Source organism: Lissotriton helveticus, chromosome 9 (genome assembly GCF_964261635.1).
Source record: "Lissotriton helveticus chromosome 9, aLisHel1.1, whole genome shotgun sequence".
In the NCBI taxonomy this organism is placed as follows: domain Eukaryota; kingdom Metazoa; phylum Chordata; class Amphibia; order Caudata; family Salamandridae; genus Lissotriton; species Lissotriton helveticus.
Genome location: NC_136070.1, coordinates 95593218 through 95616676, shown reverse-complemented (window position 1 = coordinate 95616676; position 23459 = coordinate 95593218). Strand labels below are relative to the sequence as shown.

The 23459-nt window shown below is 44.8% G+C and overlaps 1 pseudogene; it reads left to right on the top strand.

The window, feature by feature from the left end:
• Window positions 1-1700: 1700 nt before the first annotated feature.
• Window positions 1701-23114, top strand: LOC144783140 (uncharacterized; annotated as a pseudogene).
• Window positions 23115-23459: the final 345 nt, after the last annotated feature.

Here is a 23459-nt window from a genome sequence, read left to right as displayed (position 1 = left end):
CTTTATGCAGTGGGGTGACTAACACTCAGGGAGTGATCGACACGGGACTTCACTCTACAGACAGGTACGGCGAACCACTGGCCACAGCACACTGCAGGCAATTGCATGCACATGGCGTTGTCCACTGTCAGCTATGGAATATGCACACAGGTTACTGCGGGGGGGGTTTATTCCTTACACTCAGATTCAGCTTCCACCCGCCCTCAGAACTAGACATCGTCGAACCCCAGGGCAGGTGGTGGCAACGGCCAGTTATGGCTGGAACTAGACTACAATGTAGGTGCAGTGGTGGAACAACCTAACCTGACGAACATAGACAATGTGCATACACCTGTGATAAATATCTAATGTGCCACCTACTGTACATTACCTGTTCCTCCAGCACAGAGAGGGTGGCGGGTTAAGGCGCACTTATTTGTGTTCATGCTGTTTTGCTGATGCGGGTCTGCTCCCCATCTCACGTGCTGATCTTATATGCGGGACGTCGGTCCTTGGTCACTTGGTATTACTTTGCCCTTCTTTATGACGCAGTTGTGCATGCTGGGTTACCCCCCTCCAACGTGCTTATCTGGTACGTAGCACGTAAAGGGCGCTTGCAGCTAGGGGTGTTGACACAATGTTGATTGTACTGCAACTACATGCTAGGTAATCACCTACGGTACATTCACAGATACAAGAAGAGAGCTATTACTATAGTCCGTCCACGTCCGTCAAATCGGATGGAGACGTGTTGCTCAGGCGGACCCCCACATGGGAGTTCCCCAACACAGTTCTATGCAATGGGTTTGTTTATGCGGGGTGTGGCTTCAGCAGGATTGGGCTGCTGTTGTGGGTGGGGGGTGGTTGGGGGGATGTGAAGTTATTAGTTATGGATCAAACTGCTTGAGATGCACTGCCTCCTTCCGGTTATGTTGTATACATTGGTTTTATTGTGATGCTAACGCTCAGTTGTTACATTGCACCATGCGGGCGTATAGCTGGGTCACACACGACTACAACCTTGGAACGCACTACAACCCCACATGGCGGTGATAGACACAGGTGCCAAACCCCTTAATCTTCTAACATGGAACATTAGAGGATACACTAATCCCAAGAAAATTCGCCAAATCTTTGCTTCACTTGACAGATGGCATATAGACATAGTTATGTTTCAGGAGACACACGATGCCCCACACACACACACCCAGGTCGGGAGGAGATGGGCGGAATCGATACACTCCTCCAAATATTCTTCCTATGCTAGAGGGGTTTCCATCCTGGTGCGAAAAGGCACACATTTTACTGTAGACAAGGTCAAGGTGGACACGAATGGTCGCTATGTCATACTAAGAGGCAGGGTGAGGGGCAGACAGATGACGTTAGTCAACACATATGGTCCCAACACGGATGATCCAGAGTTCTTTAATGAGGTCTGGCAACAACTCCGTCCCGAAGACACACATACCCTTTTGTAGGGAGGGGATTTTAACATTGCACTTCAGGACAACATGGACAGGTAGGGTACCACGATCGAACATCATACAAGGGCCCGCGACAAGCTACACGACATGATAGCTGAATTAAACATCAAAGACTTATGGAGAGCGCGACATCCATTAGCGAAAGAGGCCACACACACATCAATAGCGCATGGCAGTTGGTCGCGAATAGATTATTGGTTGGGGTCTGTAGATACGCTATTGTGGACCAGCGCGATAATGCACTTGCCTAAAACGCTATCAGATCACAGCCCGGTTAAACTGTCCCTGAGCATCCCCAATTACACACACCCTCCATTCAGCTGGAAATTTAATGCCGCAGCGCTCACAGACTTAATCTATGCAGATACAATCGAGAAAGCAATCCGGGAATATTTTCTTCACAATGAGGGATCAACAGACGACGCAGGCCTCTTGTGGGAAGCGTTCAAGGCCACTATCCGTGGTGTGTGCATTGGTGCGACTGCAGGGATACTGCGCGATATTAGAACGCAAATAGCCAGATGTGAAACCAAACTACAAGCACTGGAGAAACAGTATGAGGCCTCACACCAACAATCAACTCTTAGTGAAATAAGAGACACCCTAACAGAACACGGCCAATTTGCGGCGGATGAAATTAAATACCTTAGTAAAAAGCACATTGCAAGATCATACGGGGAGGGAGGGCGCCCGGGGAAGGTATTGGCGGCTAAAATTTGCACAGGGCGTAAGTCAACCATCATCACGCAGGTAAAGGGGAAGGATGGTGTATCCTATACAGATCCACAGGGCATTCTGCAATGCTTTGTTCAAAACTACGGTGAGCTGTACAAGTCATGCCCGGTGGCCACAAAACAGGAAACTCTAGACTACCTGGATGATATCGCTATCGCATGGCTATCGGACGCACAAAGACAGTACCTGGCCCTGCCTGTCACGGTGGAGGACGTTACTGAGGCGATTCGATCCCTGCCGAGCGGTAAGGCGCCGGGGCCGGACGGATTCACTTGTGAATTCTACAAGAAATACGCAGACTTCCTGCCCCCCCGCCTGGTCGCCTTGTTTGGGGATGCACATGAAGCTCAGCTACTGCCGGCAACATTGCGGGAAGCTATGCTAATCGCATTACTCAAACCGGGAAAAGACGAAACGGACTGCGCCTCCTATAGGCCTTTATCGTTACTGAATGTGGATTCAAAAATCCTTGCCAAAATTCTTGCCACCAGATTGCAACCGCTTATGCCTAATCTAGTCCTCCCGGACCAATCTGGTTTCATCCCCTCGAGGAATACGGCGCACAATACTAGATCGTTGTTCGCAGTTTCTCACTACCTCACACCATCAACCAAGGCGGTGGCAGTGATGTTGGACGCTGCAAAGGCCTTTGACTCCATTGAGTGGTCGTATTTGTTAACAATCCTTCAGAGGATGGGATTTCCCCCCATGTTCACACAATGGATCCAATTACTGTACACTCGGCCTGTTGCTAGAGTCAAAATTAATGGTTACGTCTCAAATGCCTTTAATATCGAACGCGGGACGAGACAGGGGTGTCCGCTCTCCCCCCTCCTCTTTGCCATCGCGCTAGAACCCCTAGCATGCTTGGCTCGGCAAAAGAGTCACCACCTGGCGCTCCAGTTCCCCAGCAGACCACTGCATATCTCGCTATACGCCGATGATATGCTTCTATATGTACGGGACCCGGCCGAGAATCTGGACCCCCTACTTAGGTTGTATATCAAATTCGGAGGGTTCTCTGGATTACAAATAAACTGGGACAAGTCCCTGATATTCCCGCTAACAGACACGACAACGCCGCACACAAGCGAATATCCGCTCGAATGGCACACAGACCCGGTGCGCTATCTAGGAATTTGGTTCCATCGGGACCCGGAACTAGTGATTAGAACGAATTACGGCAGGGCCATAGACAAGCTGGAAGACAGGGTCAAGAGGTGGATCCAGCTTCCACTGTTGTTGGCCGATCGCACTGCAATTGTTAAGATGGTGGTTCTCCCTAAGCTCCTGTACTTATTCAACAATATACCGATACCGCCACCAAAAGAAGTATTTAATCGGATGACTACACTAGTGCTACAACTGATCTGGGCGGGTAAACAAGAGTGCGTGAAACTGTCGGTGCTGACACTACCGCATGCAAGTGGAGGGTGGGGAGTCCCGGATTTACAGTTATACTACCTCTGTGCACAGGCCCATTACGCAAATTACTGGTATCACCCAACGCCTTACCTAACCCATGTAGCGGTGGAGGAGGGAGATGCCAGCCCGGTCCCACTCGATGCCATCATCACACACATCAGGCCTCCATTGCATAGCGCAGACATTAACACTATTGATGCTACAAATGCGGCCTGGAGACAGCTGGGCAGATTAGCGGACAAACTTCCTCTATACGCGCCAGCACTACCGTTACTGGCGGAAACGCGACCGCGACTGCGTCGACAGATAACTAATATTGTTTGTTTTACCCCCCTGTTTTTCTTTTTGTGTAGGGTACATAGTTGTATATTTGTATATATTGTAATTACCTCAATTTGATTACTGTATATAGTCTGGTCATCTTCCTCCCCCCCCGGTTTCTTGACTCAATATTTTGTCCTTTGCAAAAATTATAATCATTTATTGTTAAAAAAGAGCGTAAAAAACAGGTTAATAAATTGTTTCCTGTTTTGAAGTAGCGTTTGCTTAATTTATCCCTTAATACCTTTTTGTTCTATTTTCTCATCCATGTGATGTTCCTTGCCCAGGTATGGGAGGGTAATATGGGCAGAACCCCTGTTCATTACGCAGCACTACCGTTACATCACCATCCCAATCTCACAGTCACGGCAGAATCAGTTGGCATGAATTTACTAAAACGGGTAGGAATAGTAAATATGGGGGATCTATACAAGGACGGTGTCTTCCTGTCTGAACAAGATTTAGAATTTGTACAAACCCCTACTTTACTTTTCAAATTCACGATGCACAGACTAAAAGGCGCGATCAGGCAACACTATACCACATTCCCGGTGGAACCGCCCGCATTGGAAGCACTACAGCTTATTCTGACATCACCCAACACTAAACATCTCGTGTCGCGACTGTATGCCCACATACAGTCGGAAATCGGTCACGAGGCTACACGTGCACGAGAAAGATGGGACCTGGTTTTAGAGACACCACTTACTGATAAAGACTGGGAGAGCACATGCACACTGACGAGATTACTCATGCCTAATGGCAACCTACGAATTATTCACTTCAAATATATCCATCAGGTGTACTATACCCCAACCAGGCTACATAGCTACGGCCTGCGTGACGATGCAAAATGTAAAAGATGCGGATATGATTCAGCCGACTTTATACACTTAGCTTGGCATTGCCCTAAGATACAACAATACTGGGCTGAGTTGGTATCTATGTTGTCTGAAATGGTGGGGGTCGCTGTAGAATGTACAGCAAGCTGCTGTTTATTGGGACTACTGGGTGCAGTAACAGCGACGAAGCGCAGATTCTGTGCAGTGGCTCGGTTGCTGGCTAAAAGACAGGTATCTATGCACTGGGAGAGTAAAAATTCACCATCAACTAAACAATGGCTGAGAGATTTGGTTTATTGTCAAGACACTCTAAGCACATATGAAGAAATGTTGCCACTCAGATCTCGGCCTAAGGACTATTGGACATACCTAACAACGTACTTGAATGCGCACAGTGCGGATTAAGTGTGTTCCAGGTGATTTCAGATTGCTACTGTTGTTATTTTTCTCACTGTACTCCCGCTAATTTGGCATCACCTTTGTAATACCGCAACAAAATATACTGGTTGGGGAGAGCGGAAGTGGAATGATCCAGTTAAGTTGACTTACTGTTTAATGTTTGTACCATATAAAGTAAAACACCGAGACGACATAGCATAATATACGCGGCCGGCCCTCAGTGGTTGTAGGCGACTTGCTGTGTAATAACGTGCCAATACAATACCGGGGCGGGACAGCCCAATATTCGCATGAAACAGTACGCTGCCGGCCTTATACATTAAGGATTTGGGCTTTAAAGCTGTGTTATTTTATCACGTATCTGTGTAATAAAGGTCTTGGAATTAAAAAAAAATAAAGTAAATTCAGCCTATCCATCCACGATTGAACAGGAGGAGGAGAGAGTGAGAGAGAAGGAAGAATTCAGTTTTGGAAAGATTCAGAATGAGTTAATTAGCTGACTTCCATTTTTTGATAGAGTTGAGAGTATTGTTGAGGATTGAGATGTCGTGTGCGGAAGACACCTTAAGCTAGATTTGAGTGTCATCAGCATAGAGGGGGATAAAGGATCCCAGATTTACTTAGGAGATTTCCCAATGATTGAACAAAGTGGGTGCGAGGATAGATCCTTGAGGGACTCCTTGATCTACCGCCATTGAAGACGAAAGGCTGTTAGCTATTTTAATCACTCGAGATCTATCCAAGAGGAATGAAGCAAACCATTTAAGCACTGTGCCTTCCAAGCCAAGTTCCGTATTCATCTTTCTTCTTTTTTGGAAATTTAATATAGGGCAAACTCGACCTGAAGGATTTTGAGCGCTTTACATGAGCACCAGTTACATTACACAAGGACACATTCAGTTTTCTGCTTCCTTTTTTTAAGGTACAGGAAAAAAAATTAGTTGCCTGTTATAATAAATATAGAAAATAAAGAAGGCCCACTCGTGTCAATGCAAGTATTAGCAGAAAGACGTATGTATTAAAGGAGAAATACAGGCCTGAGCTGTCTGCAATAGCAGAAAAAAACAAGCCTTTGGAATGCAACAGATCTCGCATTTGCTAGAGTTTAATCTATTGGCATTGTAAATGACAATGCCTTTTATTTATGTTTTAAAACCAAAACATAAATAAGAGGCATTGTCATTTACAATGCCAATAGCTCAAACTCTCGTAAATGTGAGACTTATTGCATTGCAGGTGCTTGTTTCAATTAGTGCTGCGTTACTGATGTGAGCCCAGGTCAAATACACTTGAGGGAAGCACACAAGCGATGCCACATACGAAGAGCTGCACAGCTAGAGCAAGACCTCTGACCTCCTGGTCAGGGACCTACTCTCCCCCCGCAGCTCTGCTGGTTTGCTGCTACTGCTGTTGTGACACTTTCCTGATCAGCAGGGTTCAATTCCGCTCTCGCCTGTAAGAGTAGGTATCATGCCCCCTGTTTGTGTGCCCTGTATTTTACCTCTGTTCGTGACTTGTGCCGTAGTATTTTTGCCTCTCTATTTTTGCCTTGTGCCTGCTGCTTTTTTCCTCCTTTCCTCTGTGGCCACTTTGTCGCCCTTTTCCTGATGCTGCTACCCCTGCGGCCCCTCCCCCTGCTGCATCCCGCACCCGCCTCCCAGCTGCGCTTTCCCTCCCCCTCCCCTATTTAATGGCGGCCGCTGCGAGGGCAGAGGAGCAAGACCTCTGACCCCCTGGTCAGGGACCTGTTCCGTCCCCCGCACCTCAGCTGGTGGGCCCGTACTGCTGGTGTGACGCTGCCCTGATCAGCAGGGTTCTAATCTGCTCTCTGCCAGTCAGAGTAGGTATCTCCAGCTGGGTTCACCATTTGTGATCTGTTAGGCATCTGCAGCAGTGTTCCCCCGACCTAGCATTTAGGGAACCTGCCATATGTTGAACCACCAGGAAAATGCCCTGCTATTCCAGCCATGTCTAGAGGGTCCACAACACCTCCCCGACTAATTTGTTGCAGTACCACATGGCAGCAGTGTGGTCCCACGTTCTTCAACATCTACATGGCATGCTCGCCGCCATCGTCAGACAACACAGACTCAGCATAGTATCCTACGCCAACAACACCCAGCTCATCCTCACCCTCACCAAGAACCCAGTCACCACCAGACTCAACTTCCTGAAAGGAATGAAGGACGTTGCATCCTGGATGAGCAGCAGATGCCTGAAGCTCAACTTGGAGAAGACAGAAGTGCTCGTCCTCGGACCTTCCCCCTCTCCATGGGACAACTCCTGGTGGCCCACCATCCTACTTCTTCAAAATTAGGCGGAAAAACCGGTAAACCTATGGCATCTGGGTAAATAAAGTTATATATCAAAAAACAAATGATGCCTAGGGCACCAATAGAACACTTTTAGTATTAGGTGAGATAGTTAAATTGTACCATCCTATGACAAATATATTGTCTTTAGCAGAATGACTTCTTATATTTCTTTTTGTAAGGCTTCCCACCTCCACACAGAGCACACAATATATTCCCTTTTTCTTATTTGTTTTTCAATTTAATTGCAAAAGAATTAGATTTAGTCTAATCTTATTTTTAAGCCCATTTCGTACTTGTAAACAAACAGACTCATGTATATGTACACAACACTTTTTACATAAATATATACAAACAAATATACATACATTGATCCATTGGCATTTCTTTTTCAAATGTTGTAGCCCAATTTCTTTCTAAAGCATCCTTTAGAAAGAAATTGGGCTACAACCTAAATATAATTCTTTTGCAATTAAATTGAAAAACAAATAAGAAAAAAGGAATATATTGTGTGCTCTGTGTGGAGGTGGGAAGCCTTACAAAAAGAAATATAAGAAGTCATTCTGCTAAAGATAATATATTTGTCATAGGATGGGACAATTTAACTATCTCACCTAATACTAAAAGTGTTCTATTGGTGCCCTAGGCCCACCATCCTAGGCAGCCCTCCCACCCCCACGTACCATGCCCGAAACCTCAGCATCATACTAGACTCCTCCCTCTCCATGACCCGACAGGTCAATGCCGTTGCCTCTAGCTGCTTCAACACCCTCCACATCCTCCCAAAGACCTTCAAATGGATCCCCCCGAATCAAGGAAGACCGTCGCCCATGCACTCATAACCAGCAGACTGGACTACGGAAACGCCCTCTACGCCGGGACCAACAAGTCTCTGCTCCGCAAACTCCAGACCATACAGAACACCGCAGCCAGACTAGTCCTTGGCATTCCTCGACTCGAACACATCACCCAACATCTATATAACCTCCACTAGCTCCCACTCGAAAAGAGAGTTACTTTCAAGATACTCACCCTCGCCTACATATGCCTCCACAACACTGGACCCAAATGCCTCAACAGAATCTCCTTCCACATACCCAAGCGAAACCCCAGATCCACCGACCTCACCTTTGCTGAAACCCCCGCATTCGCAGAGCCAGAACAGGTAGAAGAGCCTTCTCCCACTTCGCGGCCAAGACCTGGAACAAGCTCCAGATCGGCATCAGATGCGCCGCCTCCCTGAACATCTTCAGGAAGTCACTCAAGACCTGGCTCTTCGACTTAATGGAGCAGCTTACCCCTCACCAGCGCCTTGAGACCCTCACGGGTGAGAGGCGCGCTTACAATTCCCCTGATTGATTGATCGAAATTACACATGTGCTAGGAACAGAGCATTTTTTATACCTGGGCACACATGCAGTTTTGATCTGTCCCAGACTCAATCAATGACAGCGCACCACAGTGCAGACTGGGACACAGCGTCTATTTAATGTAATCTGAGGATAGAATGTGTAGATTTCCAAGAATTCTTTAAATTTCCAACATTTTCCAGTTTTTTTCGTGAATAGAAGCCTACGTTGGTGGTTTGGATATACTCAGGTCAACAAAGCTTTATTCGATATGTGTGATATCATAAAAGCACATTTACAGTTAAAAACATAGTTCAAGTACATTTAAAGGAAATTACATATAAAAGCCTTTTATGTTACAATAAATAATTAAAAATATATTAAACTTTGACAGCTTTGTGAATGTACATATATATATAAAAGAGATCATTTGCTTATACTTAATTCATTGAATAGCCTTCAGCCTAATCAGCCAAGCCCAACTTAGAAATTTGGCCACCCCACACACTAAGGTTGTGCTAGCGTCAGCCTTAAGTATTCTGAGTGCAACAGAGTGGTCCCTGGTTCCAAGCAACAGGCACACAGGTTTGAGCCATTTCTGTCTAGGTTTTGTATAGGCTGGGCATACAAAAAACACATGAGCAATGTTTTCAATGACACCTTCACAAATTGGACAATCAGCAGAAGTTTGATGCGGTGGCTTCCACTTCCTAATACGGTCATGAAGAGGAAGAGTGCCCATCCTGAACTGAATAAAAAGGGATCTATCTCTAGGCTTCGTGATAAAATCTAGATAGGACTCCAGGCGAGGCTTAGGCTTGTGCTGACGGAATGCCTCAGTCAGCCTACCTAGATTTGGGTCCCTCTGCTCTTGATCATCGACCCATGCCCAATAGGCTCGCTTAGTTTCTGCTTTAGATAGACTCCCAAGCAGTTATAAGGCCCATTGCCAGTAAAAGCTTCTTTATATTAGCTAACCAACTAATTTTGTGGGCTCCTTGAAGATTCATGACCTCTCTTAGGCCATTGGCGTACCTTGAGAGCTCCGGGGTACGCCATATCCTGGCCCAGTATAAAAGAGGGCGCAGAGTGGCTAGGTCCTTGATGGAACGACGACCCAGATCACTCAAGAGTGGCTTGGTTGGGGTACCCCTCGGGAGCGATACGAGCTCCCTAAAGAACTTGTTCTCTGCGATAACTAGGGCATCAACACAATCGAAGCCCCAAAGCTCTGCACCATAGAGGGCGCAGCCTACAGCTTTTGCAGCATAAATATCCAGGGCAGGAGCAATGGGCTTGGAAGTGGAGGCACGGTGTTCCCTCCCCAGTGCTCCAACTACCCTCTTATGGTTTAGCGCCATTTTATCAATATGTGGCTGCCATTTAAGTTTATCAGAACTTCTAATCCCCAGGTAGTCAAACTCTTTTACACGTTCCAGAGACACCCCGTCAAGAGACAAGGTAGATCTAGACGATCTACTCGGGTTAAAGTAGAGAAGCTTAGTTTTAGAGGTATTTATTGCAAGGCCCCTCAGCTTACAAAACAAACAGAAGCGGTCCAACAGCTTCTGTAATCCTGCGGGAGTTTTTGATACTAGCAACGTATCGTCCGCAAAGAGTAATGCGGGGACTTTATCACCCGCCAGGACCGGGGCGTCAGCATTAATTTCGAGCAGAAAGGAGACTACACCATTCACACTTAGCGTGAAGAGTGTAGGGTCCAGTACGCAACCCTGGCGTACCCCTCTGTTCACAGGGATTTTGTCGTTTTTTTGCTCCTGTGATCCCCATCTAATACGGGCATAATTTCCGTCATGCATACGAGCCAAGAGATTCAGGATGGGCAAAGGAATCCCCATCTCCTCCAGGACCAGCCATAGGCGGTCTCGGGGGACCAAGTCAAAGGCGGTCTTCAGGTCAATAAATGCCAGATAAAGACCGCCTTTGCCAATGGTAACCACCTTCCAGTGTAGGAGTACCAACCTAAAGGCCTGGTCTATCGTACTTGTGCAAGCCCTAAAGCCCGCCTGAAAGGGTGATATAATGCTATTTTCATCCGCCCACAAAAGAATCCTCTCCAGGAGTACCCTGCCAACCAATTTCTGCCCAGCATCTATAAGACTTATTGGGCGGTAGTTGGCAGGGTCCCCCCTAGGGCCCCTCTTATATATAGGGATCACTTCGGCCCCCTTCCAAGAATTCGGGACCAGTGAGCCTTCCAGCAAGGCATTCGTAAGAATTACAAAGTAGGAGGCCCAACCTTCGATGTTAGCTTTAAAAAAAGGTCACCCGGTACACCATCCTGTCCCGGGCTTTAGCAGGTATAATCTTATTTAATGCAGCCACCACCTCTTTCTTGTTTACTCTAGTGAATGGAGCCTGAGCAGAATCAGTAGCCATGGCACCATGCAAGGGCCCTGGAGTACCCGACTGCTCAGCACCCCCGTACAGTTTCCTAAAGTGCTCAAACCACTCCCTATCCATTATATGATTGGGGATTTGATCCGAGTCGCAGCCACTGGATCTTCTAACTAGAGCCCAAAATAGCTCGCCATTTTTAGATTTGCTCGCTGCTCTAAGACTATCCCAATGTGATTCTTCCCACTCCCTCTTAGCTATTGTGATGGCTTGCCTATAATGTAGTCTGGCCAGCCGAACAACAACTGGATTACTAGATTTAATAGCAAGAATCAGACTATTTTTTTTCATTCTGCAGTTTCTATCAAATCAAACCACTTCTGCGCTGGCTTGACATTCGTCTGGCGCTTTTTACTGGGAACTACAAACAGAGTACCAATCTGATCTATAGTATCAACATAGATTGTTTCTGCGCCACAGACCCAGCCACGTCCTTACATGCTGCAGAAAGCCTTACGGTCTGCTCACTAAGGATTTCTTCCAATGCACTTAATCTTTGCTCGCCCATAATAAACTTTGGCCACTTGAGAAACCTATTACAATTGGACGGTACAACTGTCTTGGTTAACAATCTCAAACTAGTGGAGGGGTGTACTCCTTCCTCTGCCACAAATCCACCATTGTGAGGGACAAGGGTTTGGATATACTGCCTCTTTACAAACAAACACAAGTGGAAACTGCGGGGCTGCAAGAAACAAGCATTTCATTTTTCCCTTCTAAATGGAGTTTTTGAGAGCAGAGGCTTCTCCTATCACGCACATCTGATAAGATTATAGCGCTTGTTGCTTGCATTTGTGAAGTCTTGCATTGTTATTGTAGGCCCAATTATGATATGATCTCTCATGCTCAGTTCGCGCAGAGGCTGCAGCGACAGATTTGCAAAAGCTGGAATGTCACCCTTCTACACAATGAAGGCACCTGTCAAACCTGCCCAGATCTCCTGGCCGATAAACACAGCCAGTCATGGCAGAGTATTGACAAAGCATTATTGTGCATCTCCATCATAATCAGGCTGAGCTCAAGCTCGATAAGTTCACAGTTTCTTTCCAATTCAATGCCGCCATTTTAGAACACTTTAGCGTCTACCGCGATGAGCATTGAATAGTAGTTCATTGGAGAGAGATAACATAAAAAACAAGCAGAAGGTGTGCAATAGAAAATTGAGAGGTGAAACCCCGAAACCGGTCCCAGGATGCTTGTTTCCGGTCCAGGGAGGACCTGGCTCAACAGTTCGGGCTGGACTGTTCCCATGAGGAACAGGGTCAAGACTGATTTGCATATGGCTGGCTCTAAACTGGGGTGGGATGGTGAGCAAAGGATCAATGGATTTAACCCAGATCTCTTGACTGGATGTGAATGTTTTGATTTGTTCTACATTACGTCCATCATTTGTGTGCCTTTTTCTTTCTCGTCCTAAGTGCGCTGGGTATGCCCAGACGTGGGTCCTAGGCTCATTGTGCCACTGGATTCAAGCTAGCCTGGCTGAAACGGGATGAATACCCGAAACCGGTCCCATGATGCTTGTTTCCAGTCCAGGGTGACCTGGCTTGGCAGTTCGGGCTGGACTGTTCCGACGAGGAACAGGGTCAAGACTGATTTGCATATGGCTGGGTCAAAACAGGGGTGGCCTGGTGAGCAAAAGAACCATGGATTTAACCCAGATCTAATGACTGGGGGTGAATGTTTTGATTTGTTCTGTATTCCGTCCATCATTTGTGTGTCTTTTGCTTTGATAAAAAAAGAACAGATAGAACTTTGCGAATAAATCTGTTTTCTTCCTTTTAAATGGCTACACAGTTAGAGATCCCCCACACCTCAGCCCCATACATGGCTATTGGAATACATTGAGATATATAGATTTCCAGTATATGGGTAAAACATCCTCCCCGCATTACAAAATAACCCTGGGTCTTATGATAGAAAGAGAATGGTGATGCTAATGGAGAGTCCCTTTTATAGGACTGTTTCATCATAGGATAACCTCCTCAAATTATGAACCTAGTCATAGTGCGGGCTACATCCCCCTCACTGAGAGGGAGGAGCTCAGGGATGTTTTGTTTGTTTGAAAGAGGTATACTAAATACCTTATGTGACATGGGGGTGGTTAAGGAAGTGAAATGTGATCAGATGTTTGTGAGCTAAAACAAGTTCAGAGGCACGCAATTTGTTTTATTCAGGCGTCCCTCTGACCAGAATTAAAAAATATATAAACTACGACAGGTAAGAATTAGATCAGATTGTATACGGCAGGGACAGGGCAACCAAGAGTGGAATTATCTCTATATGCAAGAGTGCCTAGCGGTTTGGGAGGAGTATGCTATAGACAAACCAACTGAAGTAATCCGAAGCAGCAGACCAGATCCGAGGTTAAGCCCAAGATCCGTAGATTCTCGAACAATAACTCAGTTATCCCTCATTTTCAAGGTTGGATAAGTGCCCACATACATACCTTGGCCACAAATGGATAAAAAGAATTTAAAGAGGTCAGTACCCCCGCTGGCTGATAGAGCGGGAACATGGATAGGATGCATTGAAAGATACACTCAGGGATGTGGAATTTCATAAAATATCTACTTGTACTTCGGGTCCATGGGGACCAGGTTGCTTCATAAATCAACTTGTCCTGTAACAAAATCCACTTGTCCATTTGGTGCCATGTAGTACGGCGACAAATTATGGCTGCAATCTCTTTATATAAGAGCTCTAATATAGCCTCTCTGATTATGCCGGGGCTCATACCATAGTAGTGTTTGAATATTTGCAATCCCTTTATGTTGCCATGCTTCCACAGATCTACATACTGGGGTTGAAGGTTGTGGTAAGCAATAGTTCCAGGGTTACAATGCCTCTTTGAGTCTGTGCAAACCTACTAACTTGCATGTTTTAAGGGTTTTCAATAACTATTCTCTAATCTTTTCCCATACTGAGAAATGTTGGAAATTTACTCCTGACAATGGCAGACGTAAACTTTCTTCCAGAGTTGGGAAAAAAGTGGTTAGAGGGAAAGGGAACTTGCAAACACTGAGATTTTCGCATGAGCAAATCTACACATGCACATTTGCTCGTGCTAAAAGGCAGTTCACAAATATTTTCTAGGAGTTCTATTACTTGTCCTACTTCTGTAAATTCTTGGGAATTCACAAAAGCCATATATCTGTACTTAATGCAAGGACATATGTCATGGGTGCACTTTTGAGACTTTATTTAATAATTGGGCCCCTAATGTGGTGTGGCGTTGGCTGTGACCTTTTGTATTTATTCAAATTCTGCCTCTCTCTCTCTGTGTCGCCTGGCTTTACTATGAGTGACAGCATTCTGCTCTTTCACAAGGAGCAAATCGACACACAAAGTAGTTTTGTTCAGTGCCAGTAACTACTGTGGCAGTGTGTGCTTTTTGAGACCAAAAACAATTTGTGCTTTTGCCAATGTTTGGTATAATTGTCAGGGCCCGGAAGCTCCCACACCAATAAGGTTTTACAAAAAACATGCCAAAATAAGTCACACATTGACAAAACTAAAAAGCTGACCACCAATTTCAGCCCTACTGGCTTTGCCAATGCTTGTTTGTTTTTTGTTTCCTATAATCTTATTGAAACTGGTCACACTATTTTTCCATTATGATAATTTTGGGGAAATATTAGCATGCATCAACATGTTACTAAATGATGCTGAAAAGAAATGGCACCTGAAATTTACAGTGGTTTAGCAAAATGTTTTTTTCCTGCTTTAATGTTTTATGAACATTTTATTTTGAAATTAAAGAATCATCAATCTTGCTTTCAAGCTTCTGCAAATATTTCCATCAAATCAAAGAGCATTCTGGGAGCATTATACATAGCCTCATATTGCTAAACTTTGAAAACGTGTGAATACATTTTTATACTGGAACCAGTGTCAGTAGTGCAGTCAGAGCTTACAACATTTACTTAGAATGCTCACCCTAATGATAAAGGCTTTTAATTAATGAACCATAAATACAAGTTTGAACACCATTAACATATGGACAACAATATTACCTTAACTGCAGACAGTAACCTTCCCTGATCCATAATGTGGTACTGCAAACTGGCAGCCAAAGGTTTTGTGCTGCAGGGGGTTGGGCCTTATTGTCCCAAGGACCAAATAAACATGAAAACGTGTTGCCCTTGACTCCAAACAATATGTCCTAGGTGTCGGGCTATAGGAAGTCCACATCCCTGTACATGCTTGGGTGAACCTCGCCTTGGACGATATTAAAAGCTTGTTAAGTTCTCTGGAGGGAGACAAGGTAAATACCATTTTTATCAGAGCAGGATTCCCTCAAATAACATTGATAAATACCCAGTTTGATGGGTCATCCTTCATCAATATCCATCAATATGTCTGCCATGTGTTCCGGCAGACATACCAAGACGGACCAGACCGTAGAGCCCTTAGGGCAGAGAGCATAAAACTGACTGAAAACATTGTAGAATTCATCACCAGAATTAAAGAACAATGGGTACAGGAAGTAGGATGGAACTGGGAAAACACAGGAGGAAATGTAATGTTATTTTATAATGTATTGAAACAAGGTCTACTCACGGATATACAAGCAAGCCTACGCAGAGTAGTGGGAATAGAGACTAAACTGTGGCCAGAAATACAAGCCCATATAATACATTATTTCAAGAAAAAAAAGAAAAGTACAAGGAAAGGAAAGGACAGATGCAGGCAGAGAAGGCTACAGGTAAATTGGTGCAACAGAAACGTAAAAACCCAAATTCAGAAGGGGCACTTGTGGCAGCACCACAAATGGCTGACCCAATGCCAGTGCAGGTGCAGGCACCAGGAGGGCAGCCAATACGTAGCAATGGAAAGAGACAAGGGAGTTTTCAGGAGGCCAAGGGATAGAGCAGAGAATAAGACAAGGATGATACAGGGTAGGACAACAGTGTTATCATTGTGGCAATAAGGGTCATTTTGCAAGGGAATGTAGAGCTAAAAAGAACGATGAGCAAATGCAGGGATGGTTCGATCCGCAGAGGCAGATGGGGCCAAAACAGATGCAATGGGCTCCCCAACAACCCCGCAGGTCCCTCAGGTTCTGTGGACTGCACAGCAGGGGCAATTGTCAAAGAATATGCTTGAGGTCATCAGATATACAACAGGAGGACCCAAACAGATCAAGATGGGAAGAGTAACAGCACAAGGAGGTAGTCCCTTTTCTACAGAACCCCAAATGTCTGGAGGGACATCAACCAGCAGCTATACACAATAAGAAGACCCACAGACAACCATCATGTGTCCAGTACTATCGGTAACCTACTGATCAGATGAGGAACCCACTCTGACGGTAGTCATAGTTGGACGCTCCTATAAGTTTTTGAATCTATACAGTGGCCACTAAATCTTGTATAAGAGAAGGATACTACCACTTTCTCACAAGTCAATGGACACACAAGGGCTTTCTGGGGCTGTCAGGAGGGTTCGCTTTACTGAATCAGTGAGCATGACAATAGGAGACACGCAGATTGAAGGACCATTGTTATATTCCCCAGAGGCACTGGTCAATCTTCTCGGAAGAAACCTGTTGAGTAAGCTGAATATGACCATCTCTTTTTTGGAAGATGGGTCAATGGTATGTATGGTACATTCCTGGTATTACACCAGGTAGGATGTTTTCACTCATAGCTCATGAGGACTTGGGACAACAGGTCAGAGCAGTTCCTATGGAATACCGAGGCCTTTTTGCGTGGCATATATGTTTTGATAGCGCATGCACCAGCCCTTCTGAGGAAGTCAGTGCAGATACCAAAAGAACTATTGTTCAGACCAAAGAGACCTGTGGAACTTGACATGCTGTTAGAGATAATGGTCCTTGAAATAAAGCCTCGTAATGCATTATTGATTGATAGGTTTTGACAGGAGACAAGCAACTTGGGCATCAGTAGTATTTACAGGTCCAGAGGTCAAATTGAGATACAGATGAAGAAAGGTTTGAGGGTAGCCCTTTAATTGAGACAGAAGTATTTCAAATGTATATTCCAATTAGAGTACTGTTGTAATACAGGACAGTGCCAAAACATGCACGCAACAGTATACGGAGAGAAAAAGATTTGACAAAGGTACCAGTGAGTCTGTGGACAAAGGGACTGATTAAAGCAGCTGAGCCTGTGAAAATAACATTTAAACCAGGAGCGATACTGCCCAGAGTACATCAGTATCCCTTATCCAAGGAAGCAGAAGAAAGCATATTTCCCACAATGCAGGTATTACTTGAGAAAGGAGTAATATATCAGAGAGCATCACCCTGTAATACACCGATTTACCGGATAAAAAAGGCAAAGGGGGAACTTGGAGAATAATTCAAGATTTTCACCCCCTGAACGATATAGTAATTCCTGAATTTCTTTTGATAACAGACACATCAGTCATACTAACAAACATTCCTATGGATGCCACCTACTTTTCAGTAATTAATTTGAAAAACGAATGAATGAACGAATTTGTATTTATATAGCGCATGGCTTCCCTGAGGCCTCCTAGCGCTGTGGACAGGGCAGGAAGAGAGACATAGGAGTTAAAGCGATACCTTGAAAAGATGGGTTTTCAAGAGTTTGCGGAATGCCAGCAGGTTAGATTCCTTCCGCAGATTGGAGGGGTGGGTGTTCCAGAGATTGGTGGCGTTAAAGGAGAAGGAGCACCCGCCCCATCTAGCTCTTCGTATTTTCTTTGGGGTGGTGAGATAAGAGAGGCTTGAACAAAGGTTTCTGGAAGGATGATACGGGGTGATGAAGGAGTGAGTGATAACCGGACTGTTCTTTCAGAAGGCTCTGTGAGCCAAGCACATGGCTGTGAACTGTATCCTGGCCATGATAGGGAGCCAGTGAAGGCTCCTTAGTGCTGGTTTCACAGATTGCCTGCGAGCAATCTGGAGAAGTTGGCGGGCTGCACAGTTCTGAATCATCTGAAGTTTGTGAATGATGAATTGGGGAGCTCCCAGGTACAGGGTGTTCCCATAGTCCAGGCGAGAAAGAATAAGAGCCTGTACCATGATCCTTCTTGCCTGGAAGGGGAGGAGGGGGAGGATCTTACGCAACCTCCTCATCAGGCCATAGCAGGTGGCTGAGAGCTTGGTGGCCTGGTGGTTGGAGCGGAGGGAGCAGTCAAGCCACATGCCAAGACTCTTGATTTGGGCTTTTGGATCTGGGGCGGGCCGAGGCAATCCGGCCACAGGAGAGCAGGGTTAAAAGAGGGTGAGTTGGCAAGGAGCATGAGCTTGGTTTTGTCCCCGTTGAGCTTAAGGCATGAGAGTTTCATCCACTCGACCACCACCTCTAGGCAAGGACCTAGGGTGCAAGATGACCTTTCAGGGTGGTTAAATGCCACCACGAGCTGCGTGTCAACTACATAGGTGATGATCTTTATGCCAAATGGATGGACAATCGAGCTGCGTGTCAACTGCATAGATGATTATCTTTATGCCAAATGGATGGACAACCTCCGCCAGAGGACTCATATAGATATTGAATAGCATGGGGCTCAGGGATTTTTCATTTTTCAGGGATTTTTCATTTTCAGGGATTTTGCATTTTCCAGCATTCCACTGCCCCCAGATAGTGAATATCTAACATGGTTTACGTACAGACAAACTCAGTATTGCTATAGAAGGCACCCTCAGGGCTATTGTGATTCCCTGAGTATCTTTAACAGGACAGTGAAAAAGGATTTAGAAAATGTAAAATGCAAAGCACCCTTTTACTATTGATCTCCTTTGCATGTTTGGAATGGATACAAAGGGGATAAAAACAAATTGCAGTATGTGCAGGTAGGATTTCATTATTTAGGGCTGACAATATCCAAAGATAGGAGTAGGGTGACACCTGACAGAGCAGAGAGCATCAGAAATATGCCCAAGCTCACCACCACAAAATAAAAGCAGCACTTCCTAGGACTTTGCAATTATGTAAGACAGTGGACATTTGATTAGGCCACCCTGGCTGTATCACTATTGACATCTCTAAAAGAGTCCCATACCAATGGGAATACAATTAACTGAACTGATAAAAGAGTGACAGCATTTTGGGAGCTGAAGAACGCAATCACAAATGCTCCAGTGTTAGGTACGCCTGATTAGAGCAAACCAATCTACATCCTCTGTCATTATCGTGGAATGACAATGACTGCCGTAGAGACTCAAAAGACACCCATGGGACACAAACCAATTGCCTACTACAGTGGGCTGCTAGATTCCGTCATGAAAGGTCCCTACCCATGTGAGCAAGCATTGACTACTCCAGCGTTTGCAATCCAGAAAAGCACCACAATAGTGATGGAATCACCTTTAACACTGTATGTAGAACATAGCTAAAACAGCCCCAAATTATACTCAATGTGATGAACACACATTAGGTACGATGACAAGCAGGCAATAGGATGCTACAAAATGACCCCCCCCATATACAGAGACAGCAAAATTACATTTGTGTGAATTGCAAGAATAAGCATTACCTCAAGAAAGGGAGCTGTGGGGACAGGAAGGCTGCACTGCAATAGAGAACAGGCAAGCCAGTAATGCCACACACTCTGTTGTACTCGACTCCATAGCAACTACATCTCCAAGCACATACTGAAAAAGAGTATCTTCTTGCTACACTACAGGCAGATTGGTTTGTTCCACAACTATCTGAAATGATCACTATATACATTGCAGAATTCGCCATATATCAACAGTATAGCCCCAAGCCAACCTTGATTAGGCCACCCTGACTGCATCACTATTGACATCTCTAAAAGAGTCCCATACCAATGGGAATAAAATAAACTGGACTGATGAAAGAGATTACAGCAATCACAAATGCTCCAGTGTTAGGTACGCCTGATTACAGCAAACCATTCTACCTCCTCTGTCATTATCATGGAACGACAATGACTGCCTTACTGACTCAAAAGACACCCATGGGAGTTTGAGAATAGGTTGAGATCATTTCAGACCCAAGACCTCTAATCATTCGCTTTACCAGATAAAACTGGGGGCTCCGAGCGCCAGCTATCCTGAGGGAAACTTCTGAGGGAACCAGCTACTAGATGGTTTGATTAGTCTTTCGCCCAATACCAAGCCCAACAGGTCCATATAAAAAATCTACACTTCGATTTTGTCAACATGAAAGAAAGATGCAACCATTTCAGGTATCTTGTAGTAGTTGTTTGTCCATTCTCACGATGGATTGAGGGAGGACCATGCATACATAATGATGCTAAAGCAGCAGCCAATTTTCTGATAAAAGAGGTGATACCAAGGTGGGGCATCCGCTCTGATAATGGACCCCATGTTGTCAATGCAATATTTCAACACATTTGCTCCACTCTGGGAATAAAACATAAACTGACATCTGTTTAACACTCCCAAAGTAATGGATTAGTGGAGCGCCTGACTGGCCTTCTTAAGAATAAAATAAGTAAACTATATGCTACTCTGTGAGAGAAATGGCTTTACTGCCTACCACTGGCTTTGTACACCCTCAGAAATCGACCAGGAGGCGATCACCATTTAACACCACATCAAATAGTGACAGGACATCCTATGCCCACCCCTTTAACGATAGCAATGCAAAAGACAGAGGCCCATAAGACAGTTGAAGTTGTAGGGAACAAAATGAGTTGTTATTTGTCTCAGTTAATGAAATCTGTCAAGTATCTGTAAACAGGTATTGCGAATGGAGAGGACCGCCTCAGCCCAGCAGACCAGTCTGATACCCACTGGCCAACAAGTCTATGTGCAGAATTCCATCCGACAATGGAAGGATCACAAGTACAGTGACCCCTTCTTAGTGACAATGAGTACACCTACTGCAGTGAAAGTGGAGGGCAGGGAACCATGGATCTATATGAAAGAGGTGAGAATAGACCCCACTTTGCCTCAGACACTTCCGCAGACAGAAGGGGAACAAAAGGGGGAAAGAGAGACACAAGTGTAACAATGTCTCCCTTTAAAGCGAGAGTGGAGTATTTTGTCGACTCTGCTAGTGAACAGTTATGTATTGCTGTTGTGATTCTTTTCTTATGTCTTCTTATGCTGGTGGCTACATTTAAATGGTACATTACCTCATGTATGGGACTAAGTAATACCATTACGTACTTGTAGAAAGCAGTACCTGAACAGAAAAATATATCCCTAAGTATTCATGCTGGCTTATTATATAATATGTGGTATCAGCATATGACGGAGAAAGGTATGCAAACATCTAATTCCTCTTGCTTTGTTTGCTCCTTTATTCCACTCGCCACCGACTCAGATAGGTTACACTATTGTCTGTTACATCTTTTCCTTTGTAAAATACGAGTGTAGATAAAACCACTACAGGTCAAACAGGAAACATTCCTAGTAAACACCATGCAATATGAGAAAGAGTTAGCAAATGTAATGAATGTCCTGATAGATCACAAAGAGCTGGTAGTGGAGTTAGATGCAATGGCTAAGACAGGGATTATGGGGTACAAGGATAAAACTTGTAGAGCTAACATTTTGCAACAGGGATTTTTAGGAATTTTCTGAACTACACTTTTCTGCAAGAATTACTCCACTACACCCCAGCCCCACGATTGTCAGGAAAGACCATATTTCTGAAAACAATTGATCCGTATATGTTCTGTTCATGGTCATTGGCACTGTGGCACTATATTTGGGTGCAAGGCCCTTTCTTTATGGAAGGGGAACCAGACTGATAATAGCACAAGACAAAGGTGTCCGGCAGTGTGGGATGAGAATATATCTACACTAACCTAGGTAGAAACACCTACAACTCTTTGAGCAGGTAGAAAACACATTTTTTTCTTCTTGTGTTTGAGGGTAAATTGCAATGTCACAAGATATACCACTGACTTGCAATGGGGCACCAGCTTAATAGATTTTTACTGGCACTGTGGTGAGTGACTGTATACACAGCTTCCTTCAAAATGGCAAGGACTCTGCTCTTTGGTCACTGTGCACACTCCCTCCCTGGTGATTTCAGGAGCCAACTTTTCCCGACTGCATGACCATCCCATAAGCCGTCCATTGACCTTGCTGCCCCATTTTCTGAGAAAGAGAGCTGCAGAGTATTACTGTACTACTGCCTGGGAAGAAATCCCGCAAGAGCACAGGCTGTTTATTGATGCACAAATCTTCTTCAGAAGCATCCTTCCTATTATTCAAGCAAAAGCAACTGCATGTTGGTTTCTGATACCCGCTGAGTGTTAATGAAAGCCATCAATGCTACTGAAGATGGCTTCAATGAAATCAAAGAAGAGTTGAGAGGGATGAGAGTAAGGATTATGCAGCATAGATGCGTCTTAATGACAACTATGGAAGGAGGGGTATGTGCCAAGAATCAAACTGCCTGTTGCATATATATCCCAGCTAATGATGCAGACAATGCTACACTCATAGAGGCTATACAAGCTCTGTATACCTTGCAAAAGAAGATGGTGGACGAAGGGGGTGCCCCCGACAAATGGCTAGCAGGGTGGTCCACTTGGGTACTATCCTGGAAGTCGGGACTATTTAAGGCGTTGTTGCCTGTTCTTGTGATATTGCGCTTGATGTTCTGTGTCCTCCAGATAGAGATAGGATGTTGCAAGAGGGTTAATCAGAAGTTAGGAGGGATGTTCGCTAACAGGTTTGTCAACAAGATGCAGGACAATGAGGAGAATTTATACACATTGATGACTCCAAGCAAAAGGGAAGGGGAGGAAATAGTTGAAAAGTCAACTAAAGGGGGGAATGTTATAATAAAAGTAGAAAATGAAGAAGGTCCACTTAGGTCAATGCAAGCATTAGCAAAAAGACGTGTACAGATATACGTATTAAAGGAGAAATACAAGCCTAAGCTGTCTGCAATAGTAGTCTAGAAAAAAGCAGCACAAAATGGAGTCATCCCAGGGATTAGGGAAGTAGACCCGGGCTTCAGTAGATTTGAGAAATATAATGAGACACAGCAGAAATGGAAAGTTACCGGCCCGTATTATGAGAACATGTTGCTGAGAAAACATGTAGATAAAGTAGCACAGAGGCACAGGATAGGAGGGAGATTAGACCTTGTATAGCAGTAGACATGTAGGGAGTAGAACATTGCTAGACTTCAAAGAGACAAGCCAAGGGCCACTGGTAGTACAAGCAGTGGTGTGGAAGCATAACAAATAACACATGCATGAGTCGCAAGTGTGTGATTAGCTTGTTTTTGCAGAAAGTATCAG